Here is a 13084-nt window from a genome sequence, read left to right as displayed (position 1 = left end):
GTCCATTTGCTGTGATTGGACTAAGATGCCGTAATAGGCCTATAGATAAATTCACGCTATCGACTTCTAACAAACAGCTCGAGAGCTATTACAGCATAATTAAAACGAGCCTTTCTTGGGTTGCGTTACTAGTAGTATCGTTACATTTTTTTAGCACAATCATCACTACTATACGTAAAGCAAACTGTACACGCCATCTCTACTCACTGACATTGACTATGATGTACTCTGTGCACTATAACGTTGCTTCGGCGTAAAATGGCGTTTGCCTTCGTCAGGTTGTCGTCATAATAAAGAAACATTACGGAATGTTGCTGACTCAAACATTTATGCTTACATTCGACATCAATTTGCAAAACTAATATCACGTTCGCATTGCTAGTTTTATTGTACTGACCTCTTAGGAAAAAAAACAACAACAATAAAACCTGGCAAAACTGCCTATAGCATGAGAAAAAAGATATTACCAGTCGCGAGTGCAATGTGCTTAAAGATGAAAGATAAAGTGATAATGTGATCAAAACAGAACGTTTACCTCCAGGACAGGAAAATTAATAGTTAGATCCTATTGATATGATCCAATAGCAAGGATTCCTTGACAAGTACTCTTGCAATTTCCTGCTGAGTGGTGCATCTTACTCATCGGTGCACGATTTCTAGGAGTCGCTCATTAATGTTTGGCATAGCTACGCGGCCCGAAACTGCCCAAATCAGTCTTTGCGTCTTTCTGCCGGGGGCTTCTGCCGCCTTCGGTACGCCGAGTAGCGCCATCCAACTGACGACCACACGAACCGTTTCTGACAACTGCGCGCGACGACCGACGAACCATGGAGCGCAAAACCTCATCACATACTAAATATACTTCAAACCAGTAATCACATCGCTTCAACACCGAAACAATGGTGTGAAATGCTGCTGTGCTGTTGTGTTTATGTTGTTGTTATGTTAATGGCAAAGACTATATAGATATTATAACATGGCATCAGGTGACTTTGCAGCCCGAGAGAATGATGTTCTCGATGATAACGAGCAATGCAATCGGTAAAAAAAGACGAAAGTCAGGAACCCGGAACAACGTGTTGCTTTACGTATGTTATACATATGCATCAGTTGTATTATAGGAAGAACGATATGTCAAGGATATACACGATATCTCAACGGCACTTCAATTACCTTATAAATGAGGTGTTAGACCGAGGTGATTAATTGGCGCTCGAACCTGCATCTCAATTATAAGGATAAACTCGTAATTGAGGTGCCAGATTGAGAAGAAATATCATTTTGATAGCTTTCATACTTGTTATCTCCTTCGAACATAGTTTATATCATGATCTATGTTATAGATAGCTTAAACGTGTGGAGGTCATTCCAACAAGGCTATTCAATTGTTAGCGTAGGTTATGCACCGTTGCCTGATGGTGAGTAGGGACGGTGATAGCAAGGAGCTTCCCTTTTGAAGCTCCTTGGTGATAGCGACGTTACCTAGCATCAACACCGAACCTGAATGCCAAATTTGATAAGCCTCGTATAAGGGAATGGGGAAAGAAAACAATTAATCGCCGACAAGAATAATGGAGCTCGGATCAGCAAGCGAAACCATCCATTATTACCTCCGCCAAGGGAGGAGGTTTTTCTTCATTACTAGGCCTATCTTTGTTATTATTATTAATATTATTATTATTATTATTATTATTATTATTATTATTATTCAGTTAGTTTTTTCGGGGTGGGGGGGGGGGTGAGGGGGCTCCGCAAAAGTGCAGTGTGTGCATATAACAATGAAATCAAGTATACAACTTTTTTTTTTTAATATTACAGTAGATCTAAACGACATTGATATTCAGTCGGATCTCAGTTATCGAACCCTCTTTTTTTCCGGTCCTCTCTATTATCCGGACTCCTCCAAGCTGTAAGGACATCAACAACAAGAACAAGAACAACAACAACAACAACAACTACTACTACTACAACAACAACACAACAACAAAATAAGTTCAAAATCAATCAAAACTCCTACAAAACTAAATATACCTATGCTATTCCCAACAGAAATGTTATAACAGTAGAAAAGTTCTGTTGCAGTGTACATTGCCAACGTATGATAGCACCTCTGTGTCAGTAGCCTATAAACAAATATGCCTACTCAGTACTTGTATTCACATGTTTATATAAACATCGCTTCTCCCAAATCGTTTATCCAGTAGGTTCCGACATGGCCCAACAACTGTCACAGAGATCGGACTGTGTTATCATATAGTCAAACCTGTCTATAGCGGCCGCCCAGGGGAGCTATAGACAGGTTATCCAACTTTGTGTGCATTGCCTTCATGTGTGTTCGTATGCACACATGTGTTTCATGCATTGAACAATGCCGGTATTTATGAAATTGTTGCACAGTAGCATGTGTACAGTCGTGAAGAAAGCTTAACGCTAGTGCATTATTACGACTGCATGAGTGATGAATGCAGCGGTGGTGATCACTGAACGTTGCCCATGAATGACTGGCACGGCTACAAATTGTCGGCTCTTTGGCCGCAGACACAGGGTCCTTAACAGGGTTTTTCTCGGGGGGGGGGGGGGTTTCAGTGGCCGCTATAGACAGGTGGTCGCTATAGACAGGTGGCCACTAAGGCAGGTTTGACTGTATATATATATATATATATATATATATATATATATATAACACCTTAGAATGATGTCGAATTACTGGTCTATTCAACGGGGCGCTACGCGCCTTGTTGAATAGACCAGTGGCTTATCTCGCGCCTCGTGCGATATTCGTGCCCTAATGCACTCACAACTCATAAATTATTTGTATAATGTATATATATATATATATATATATATATATATATATATATATAGACTGTGAGAAGGGGTATCGACCATTTACAGTACCAGTGTGTGGCCTTCATTATTTGCATTCAGTGTGAAAAGAAGAGCCAGGTGGACGTAGCTAGGTCAACGTGTCTGTTTATTGCCGCCGAGCTTTCGGTCCCAAACGGACCTTCATCAGGGCTTATTAATCCGTAAGTTATTGGATCAGTCTTCCGCTGAACGTCTCATCCACGCATTTGTTTCTTCCCACCTTGACTACTGCAATTCCCTTCTTGTTGGTCTCCCTGCTTCTAGTATTGCACCACTTCAAAGAATTCAAAACACAGCTGCTAGGCTTGTAACCCTTACAAAAAGATCTGACCACATTACTCCTGTTCTCCAATCCCTCCACTGGCTCCCCATACATCACCGTATCACCTTCAAAATCCTCCTTATCGTTTACAAGATATGTAATAATCTTGCTCCATCTTACCTCAAAGACTTAATTTCTTTCCGCTCCTCCACTTCAACCCGTTCTCTTCGTTCTTCCTCCACTCTCCAACTATCACATGGTCCCCGCACCTGCACCCGCTATGGTGATAGGGCTTTTTCTGTTATTTCCCCGTCTCTCTGGAATAAACTTCCTCTCCATATTCGTAATGCTGATAACGTTGATAAGTTCAAGTCATCGTTGAAAACTTATCTGTTTACTCAACTTTAATTATGTTGTTTTGCTGTTGCATGTTATATCATAATACGTATATTTACATAATGCTGTATTTTATTTTAATGTCATACTTTTTTTTTCCGGATCAATGCGCTTAGAAACATCAGTATTAAGCGCTATATAAATGTTATTAATTATCATTATTATCATTAATGGCGGATATAAAGGCTTGCGGCGGTGTCTGTGTGGGTTGAGTGTGTCTGTTCGTGTGTGGACACACGAACAGACACACTCAACCCACACAGACACCGCCGCAAGCCTTTATATCCGCCATTAATAAGCCCTGATGAAGGTCCGTTTGGGACCGAAAGCTCGGCGGCAATAAACAGACACGTTGACCTAGCTACGTCCACCTGGCTCTTCTTTTCACACTATATATATATATATATATATATATATATATATATATACCATGGTTGACCTTAGATACTGTTGATTACTTCTCACTCCATGGATACTCGCAGTTCTCAAAATGTCCCATGCCCCACATATACCCAGGCTAAATTCCATGCGTTCTATTCCACCCTTCACCAAGCCTTGAAAACATTCTTTCCTCAGAAGGAGGTACGAGTCGACCACCACAGTAGTAGGCTTGCTAAGGGCGAATAAAAAGGGGTGATCGCTGCATTTTATAGTACAAATGGCCTATTTGGCACACATGTTCCTCTCTACAATTGGATTTTTTTTTCACCTAAAGAGACAATTTGTATCTATGCAAATAAGCCTTAATTTGCATAATTTATGCAAAAATACATATACAAATTATTAAAAAATATATGTGCATCCAGCGGAAATAACTAATTTGGTAGAAGTATTCTATAGAGTATGTGCAAACACTTCCTGCAAAAGTTGATTTCAAAACTATGTAAATAAACATAAAATTTGCATAATTACGCAAGTTATTGTGCAAAAATCTCCATTTTTGTAGGAATTTCTAAACTATTAAGCACTGGATCTTGTAGTACAAAGTTTGAACCTGGGATGGATGTTCCTTGGGTCATAAGTAAATGAGTCATCTGAAGAGACAAACTGTCTCTATGCAAACAACCTGTTATTTTTATAATTTGCATATCAATACCTACACATCTATAGATAATCAGAACAAACAAAAAGCCTTAATGAAGCCTTTATGAAACTTCCCTTAAATCTCATCCTAGATAGATATAACCCGTTAGAAACATTTTATGAAACAAAATGAGAAAAGAATTTGAATAATTGAACCATCATTACCAGCTAATTTACATAATTACTAAAGAAAGTAAAGTAAAAACATTATTTTTAAAGTTTTTCTTACAGTCTAAGAACTGCATTTTGTGTGAAAACTACGGAAGTAGTATACATTTCCTTTAGTCAAAAGGAAATGGTTTGTAATATCAAAACACTATTTGTCTATGCCAATACCACCTAATTAGCGTGTTGTGCATATTAATACCCAAATGTACCAGAAGTCAATGGTCAAGGTCGACTTAAGAAATTATATCAGTTTATGCGATAACTCAAGACTGGATTATGCAAATTTAACCAAACCTGGTCCAAAGATGACGTATGATGGGGCAAGCGATTAAGCAATTTTCAAGTAAAATCGGAAAGAGATCAAAGTTCAAGGTCAATGCTAAAATTTCATTATTTTCCTCATATCTATGCGATGTCTGAAGGTACTTTCTTCAAACTTAGTGACTGCATACAATGTACTACCAAAATAAGATTCTCCAGAGAGTTTCAGGTCAAGAGGTCAAAGGTAAAAGTTCAGGTGAAAATGTTAAAATTTCACTTGTTTTCTCAGCATCTCGCAAATGGTTCAAGGTGTCTTCATGAAACTTGGTACTGGCAGGGATTTTCTAGGGAATTTAGGGGTCATTTGTCAAAGGTCAGGGGTCAAAGATCAATGTCAATTGGGCCCTCAAAATTTCACTATTTCCCTCATGTTTTTCCAATGCTTGTAGGATTTTTCTTGAAACTTAATATATACATGTATTACCTAATGGATATTCTCTGGGAAATTTCCTGCCAAAATGTCAAAGCTCTGATGAAAGTGCTATATTTCACCTTTTCTTTCATATCTTGAATGTGAATCAAGGTAACATGAAACTTAGTGCATATTTGTGCATGTTCTACCTGACAGTGATACCTTTGTTGATTATCGAAAAAATGTTAAGCCCTCCCCTCTCAAGTGTTTTGTTAGCTCTTGATAAGTAGGAAAGGACATGGAATTCAGTGACATGGTGTAGTCATCACCGTCATTACACTTAATGTATGGGTCGCATAGAAGTTAATTTTGATGCACACGTGTATAACCTCTGACATTCTTACCTTTTACATTTTTACCTGTGTATTTCTTTTAATTTAACCCCTGACATCTTTACAGTATACCATTTAACATAATCGTGTTTTTTTTTTGAAGAAGCTTGAAGACCATGTAGGTCATGATCATCTGTACAGGCATTAGCTGATATGTGGTGGAATACAACATTCTTTGGACCGCCAGGGAGTTACATTATCCCAAGAGAAAACAATCACAACCAGGGAGAATATGACATTTACGATTCTCGTACAAAGTAGCCTGTGACGATCTGTTGACAAATCACATCCTAGTAATTGTAAAAGAAATCAAATACACACCTGTGCTCTTTTATGGCTATGAACATATTATTTCTACAATTGAACTTCTGAAATTGACTGATTTTAAGTCAGAGACTGAGATTATTTGACTTAAAGTATAACATCTCCTATATTGTTCACATGACAATTTTTGCATATTATTGCCTTATCAAAGTGTTATTGTGTATAAATTTCCTAGCATAGTTTCCATGCCATAGTAGCTCATAGTAGGCCTATACTGAGTTAACTTTTTTTTTCAGAAACAGACTTTGTTTCTAACTCAAGCTTGTAAGTTCTTAATGTGTGCAGATACCCTTGCATCCACATAATTTGCACAAGTTTATAATCAGCTTGATGTAAAAGTGCCTCTTATTCGCTTGATTGCCTACAAAATACAATGAAAATCAGAATTCACACTTTCACTATTGTAGCGTTTTTTGTAACGATTTTCTAACCATGACCTCAGTTGTGTACTGCTTGCAAGGGAAAACAGTCCTTTTGTAAGCAATATTGCTCCGATTTGCATCTGTTCATATGTTGGCCCTATACTGTTAGATTTGTATAATCATATTTAAAGAGTGTCGCTATCGATTGCTATCTTTCCCACCCTGCAAAGCATTTATGTAATGAGGGCAAATTGATAGCAAAATTTATTTCAAAGATCAATATGTTTCTAAATTTCACGTCTGGTGTACTTATTCACATAATTTATGCATAAAATGCCTAAGTTGATTAAATAATATGGAAACAATTTAAGCAACTGAAAAGTGTAGTTGTGAGAATGTTGTCTTATTCTATTAGCTTTTTGGATATTAAGTTCAAAGCGATTTAAGACATTGTCTCATTAAGGCTTTTTATTTGTTCTGATTATCTATAGATGTGTAGGTAGGCCTATTGATATGCATATTATGCAAATAACAGGTTGTGTGCATAGAGACAGTTTGTCTCTTCAGATGAATAATTTACTTTTGACCCAAGGAACATCCATCCCAGGTTCAAACTTTGTACTACAAGATCCAATGCTTAATAGTTTAGAAATTCTCTCAAAAATGCAGATTTTTGCACAATAACTTGCATAATTATGCAAATTCTAACTTTATTTACATAGGTATGAAATCAATTTTTGCAGGAATTGTTTCCACTTACTCTATGAATACTTCTACCAAATTAGGTATTTCCGCTGGATGCACATATATTTTTTTAAAATTTGTATATGTATTTTTGCATAAATTATGCCAATTAAGGCTTATTTGCATAGATACAGATTGTCTCTTTAGATGAAAATTTTTCAGTTGCACTAGGGAACATCTGTGCCAAGTAGGACATTTGTACTAAAAAATGCAGCGTTTACCCCCTTAGCAAGTGTACTACAGAGACAAAGCATGGATTACCCCTGAAGTGAAAACTCTTGTAAGTAAACGACAACATCTTTTTGTGAACGGCCCCGTAAGTGAATTGAAAGCCTTCCACAATAACATAGGAGTATTCGCCGAGTGAAGAAAGAATTTCATCATGATCGAGTTGCCAAATTAAAGAAAGCTGATCCTGCGTCATGGGCATGGTACAAACAAATTGAGCTCATGACGTCACGTAGCCAGTTAAATGAGACAATCCATGTCCTGGATGTTGATCAGTCAAAAGTAGACGTTGTCGCCGAAACCGTCAATTCGCATTTCATCAGCATCTCAAGTGGTATAGCACCGCTTGACATGTCCAACCTCCCACCGTATGTAACGTCTGATACGATTAGGATGCTCTTACTTGAATTTAAAGCTCCCCGTCACGTCACATTCTGAACAGTTCTTATACTGAACGTGTAGTGCCACAGCAGTGGAAGCAAGCAAGCAAGTAGTCCCTATCCCGAAAGAGAAACCACTCAGAATCGATAAGCTTAGACCAATAGCACTCACAGATCATTTTGCAGAACTTCCAGAGCTGTTTATCACTAAGTGGTTGATGTCTGCCATTGATCCCTCTCTTGACAGTAAACACTTTGGAAGTAGAGCCGGTATGTCTTGTATACATGCACTGCCTATTAGCGGATATTGTCAACTTTCTATCCAAAAATGTCGACAAGCTATAGGCACTATGTACGTAGTAGTTACGACAGATTTTTTCCAAAGATTTTGATAGCGTAGATCACTCAATAATCATCCCAAGGTTGGTTAAATTACAGGTTCATCCCTCTTTCATATGCTGGATTGCCAACTTCCTCACTGACCGATCCCAGCGTATTAGCTACCGTGGTTGTCTGTCCTCAAGTAGACCTCTCCATGCGGGAGTACCACAAGGAACACGTTTAGGCCCAGCATTCTGATCGTCATTAACCAACGACGCCTTAATGCCATCCAGCGTTGAATACTGGAAATATGTCAACGACATGATAACAATACAACGGGGATCGGTCGGTGAGATGCAAGGTATACCCTCCAGAAATTAATCAGATGGTGCATTACAAACAACATGCAACTTAATGCTTCTAAATGTTATGTAATGAGGGTCGATTTTGGTAAAGCCCAGTTGCCTTTTAGACAATGTAGTTTAAATGGCTACTTTTTTTTTTACAACAATGGAAGTGGTATGTGAGATAGCCATTTGAGTGCCATGCTGTCAAAGGATTTGTTCATGTTAAGGTCATTGGAATCTCAAACTTCCGATGAAAGATTTACTAAAAGTATACACCAGGTTACATCAGACCCCTGCACTGGCGTAGCCAGGGGGGGGGGGGGGGGGGCGATGGGGGCGGTCGCCCCCCCCCCTAAGATTTGGACCGGGGATTTGGGAGGCGGAAAAAAAAATGCGTGTATACTATATGCATTCACATGAAGCGGGTATCCTTTGCAACCTTTCATCAAATAAAATATTTTTTGAATATTTCACTCAAAGTGTGCACCAGATCGTTGAATTTCAATTCAAAATATGCAAAATCTCTCGTGCTTGGGAGGGGGTATCCCCCTCCCAAACCCTCCCCCTCTGTGCCTCTTTCCCTAGCTTAGTACACTTTTTAGATTTACCATCACTTATTACTTATATTTCGAAAACTCAAGGTTCCGTCATGTATAAGGGGAATTTCCCCTTTTAATCGACCCTTTCCTCCCTCAGTCCCCCCCCCATCAGTTTTTTTTTTGTTTTGTTTTTTTGGTGATTTCCCAAATGTTGATTCCATCAAATATGCGTATACGAGATATCTCAATTTCAACCTTAAAAAGGCAAAAGCTCCATCGGAAGGGAAGGGTGGAGATAACACTCGCTAACGCCTTCTCCCTGCTCGCCCGCCCCTCCCCCCCCCTTCCGCCATGCATAGAAGTAGACTGTGGCTATACCCAGATCGCTTTATTTCAATTCTAAAAACGCAAAAGCTCCGCGAGCGGGAGGGCGAAATCCCCCTTCCCCTAAGCTTTACCTCACTAGACTTTATACATACACACAGATGGTGCACATTCGGAATAAGAGCTAGATTCCGTGATGTTAACACTTCGATGAAAAAGTATTGCACCAAAAATTTGCACCAGATCGCTGAATTTCAGGTCTGAAAACGCAAAATCACCTTCGTGTGGGAGGGGATATGCCCCTATCTACACCCTCGTGTGCATGCTTTTTCTGTTTGATTGCTGAACTGCAGACAGCGTTCATGATATTCAGTGTAAGAATTAATACAAGAAGATTATTTAAATGATACCATTTTATAGGCAAATTGTTCAATAATAATCTACACTAAAATATACTGTAACCTTAAACAAGTGGGACTGTTTCAACTCGTTAAAACACGCAAAAACATGCATCAAATTGCACCATTTGCAACATCAAAGTGCAAAAAGTTCTCCCCGTGGGAGGGGGACACCCCCTTCCCCCCCCCCTCCCCTCCCCCCCCCCTCACTCGCTCCGCTCGCTCGGGTTCAGTCGCGTTCATGATATTCAGTGAAAAGAATTAATACAAGAAGTGTATTTAAATCATACCATTATAAGCAAATTGTTCAATGATAATCTACATCAAAATATACTGCAACCTTAAACAAGTGGGACTGTTTCAACTCGTTAAAACACGCAAAAACATGCATCAAATTGCACCATTTGTAACATCAAAATGCAAAAAGTTCTTACCGTGGGAGGGGGGACACCCCCCTCCCACACCCTCCCCTTCCCCCTCGCTCGCTCCGCTCGCTCGGGTTCAATCGCGTTCATGATATTCAGTGAAAAGAATTAATACAAGAAGTGTATTTAAATCATACCATTATAAGCAAATTGTTCAATGATAATCTACATCACAATATACTGCAACCTTAAACAAGTGGGACTGTTTCAACTCGTTAAAACACGCAAAAACATGCATCAAATTGCACCATTTGTAACATCAAAATGCAAAAAGTTCTTACCGTGGGAGGGGGGACACCCCCCTCCCACACCCTCCCCTTCCCCCTCGCTCGCTCCGCTCGCTCGGGTTCAATCGCGTTCATGATATTCAGTGAAAAGAATTAATACAAGAAGTGTATTTAAATCATACCATTATAAGCAAATTGTTCAATGATAATCTACATCACAATATACTGCAACCTTAAACAAGTGGGACTGTTTCAACTCGTTAAAACACGCAAAAACATGCATCAAATTGCACCATTTGTAACATCAAAATGCAAAAAGTTCTTACCGTGGGAGGGGGGACACCCCCCTCCCACACCCTCCCCTTCCCCCTCGCTCGCTCCGCTCGCTCGGGTTCAATCGCGTTCATGATATTCAGTGAAAAGAATTAACACAAGAAGTGTACTTAAATTATACCATTTTATAGGCAAATTGTTCAATAATAATCTACACTAAAATATACTGCTACCTTAAACAAGTGGGACTGTTTCACGTCCATAAAACGCGCAAAAACATGCATCAAATTGCACCATTTACAACATCAAAATGCAAAAAGTTCTTACCGTGGGAGGGGGGACACCCCCCTCCCACACCCTCCCCCCCTCCCTCGCTACGCTCGCTCGGGCTCGGTCGCTTCGCTCCCTCGCAGACTAACCGCCCCCCCCTAAGATGAAATCCTGGCTACGCCGTTGGACCCCTGGTAGAATATGCCGTCCCGGTGTGTCATCCGGGTCTTACTCAACAACTGGCAGAGTGTCACTCCAAAGTTAAAGGGTGCCATAACGAGACCTAAGAATGATCTTAGGGGAATCCTACGGTACATTTCTCATCGCTCTCGAGATAACACAACTTCAGTCTCTTGAGGCATGATGTATGCTGCAAATTCGCGAAGTCACTGCTAAAGTCACAACAATTCAGGCACTCGCTACCGGCACCTCGACAGACCACAGGTATACTCTTCATCCTTAAGATCAACACAATATCCAACTGTCAGGTGTAGAACAAAAAAGGTACAAGAGAAGCCCAGTTCCGTACCTTATTTAGTCATTAAACGCTACACAATAATTTTGGGAAGGTTTTTTTTTTTATAATTTAAAGGTATAGTAAACACTCTTTGTGTTCGTACACGACAAAGCGTTGCCATGGTAACTGCATTTTTTTGCATACCCAATTGTAGTTTCCTTGAAAATTTTTGAAAGAATTTTGAAGCAATTGAAATCAAATGTGGACATTATGTCATTGAAATATGAATGTGGAGGACATGTTTATTGTGTCCGTCAGAAAAAGCGTTGTCAGGGTACACACAATTTCTAGTAGGGCTAATCTATTTCATATTTGGCAGGTACAATGTTCTGAGGTATAGTTATACAAGATAATTTTGTGTTTGCCTTGGTAACTGCATTTTTTCAATTACTTAATTTTGTAATTCCACAGTTGTGAAGCAATTGTTATTAAATCTGCTGGACATTATGGCATTAAGGTATAGATGTGGAAGACCCGATTTCCGTCCGTCCGTCCGTCCGTCCAATTTTGTGGATAGTATTATCAAAAAACAATTTGAGGTATCTTAATGAATTTGCCATGTCACGTTTGAGTGGAAGTTGTACCTATTAACTTTTTGGTGCACGTGGTCAAGGTCACAGATCAAATGCCAAGGCCAAACGCTCAAAATTTCATTATTTCCCCCATATATCGATGCAATGCCAGAAGGTATTTTCTTAAAACTTAGTGTATATTTTTGTTACTTCTTCTAAAGATTCTTTAGAGAATATTTCAGGCCATGAGATCAAAGGTCAAAGGTCAAGTGAAAATTTTGAAATTTCATTTTTTTTCTCCATATCTCGAAAATAGGTCAAGGTATATGCATGTACTAACTACAGTGTAGCAGTGATTATCTTGGAAAATTTGGGGTCAAAGGTCAAGGGTCAGTGGTCATGGCCAACAAAACTTCTACTATTTCTCTGAAATCTATGCAATGTCTGAAGGATTTTTCTTGAATCTTAGTGTATAGGTATTACTCGATAGGAAGGTTTTTATTTATGCCAACAAGTCAAACGTCAAAATGTCAAAGATCAAGTGAAAATGCACAATTTCACTTCTTCCTCCATATATCTCGGAAGTGGCTCAAGGTATCATCATGAAACTTAAGTACATATCCATGCTGACAGTGATTCTCTTGGGAATTTAAGGGTTATGAGATCAAAGGTCAGGATAAAAAGTTTTAATTTCTTTATTTGATACTGCAATTATATTTTTTTGATGTTTTGGAAACTACTTAATGCATTTTTAAATTCATGAAAGGGTTAAAGGTTTAGTGAAAACCCTGAAATCCCAAAATATCTGTTCTCTAATTTAGATAATACTAGTAAAGAATATAGTCATCAGTCCAATTAAACCTATAGTTTAGTTCAAGGAAAATGAATAGTTAGTATATTTGTGACGGCGTATCATTTTGATATTTTGCCAGTTTGAATATGTGAAATTTGCGTCACACACTGTCAAGACGTAGACCCTACTATAGTTTTATTAAGAGAAGTATGCTTAATGACGGAGGCATACAAGTCACCATAGCGAAATACCTAGTCT

This window comes from Diadema antillarum, unplaced genomic scaffold (assembly GCF_040938485.1).
Source record: "Diadema antillarum isolate AM-2024a unplaced genomic scaffold, OU_Dant_1.0 scf00000004, whole genome shotgun sequence".
NCBI classification, from domain to species: Eukaryota; Metazoa; Echinodermata; class Echinoidea; order Diadematoida; family Diadematidae; genus Diadema; species Diadema antillarum.
This window is presented reverse-complemented; position numbering follows the sequence as displayed.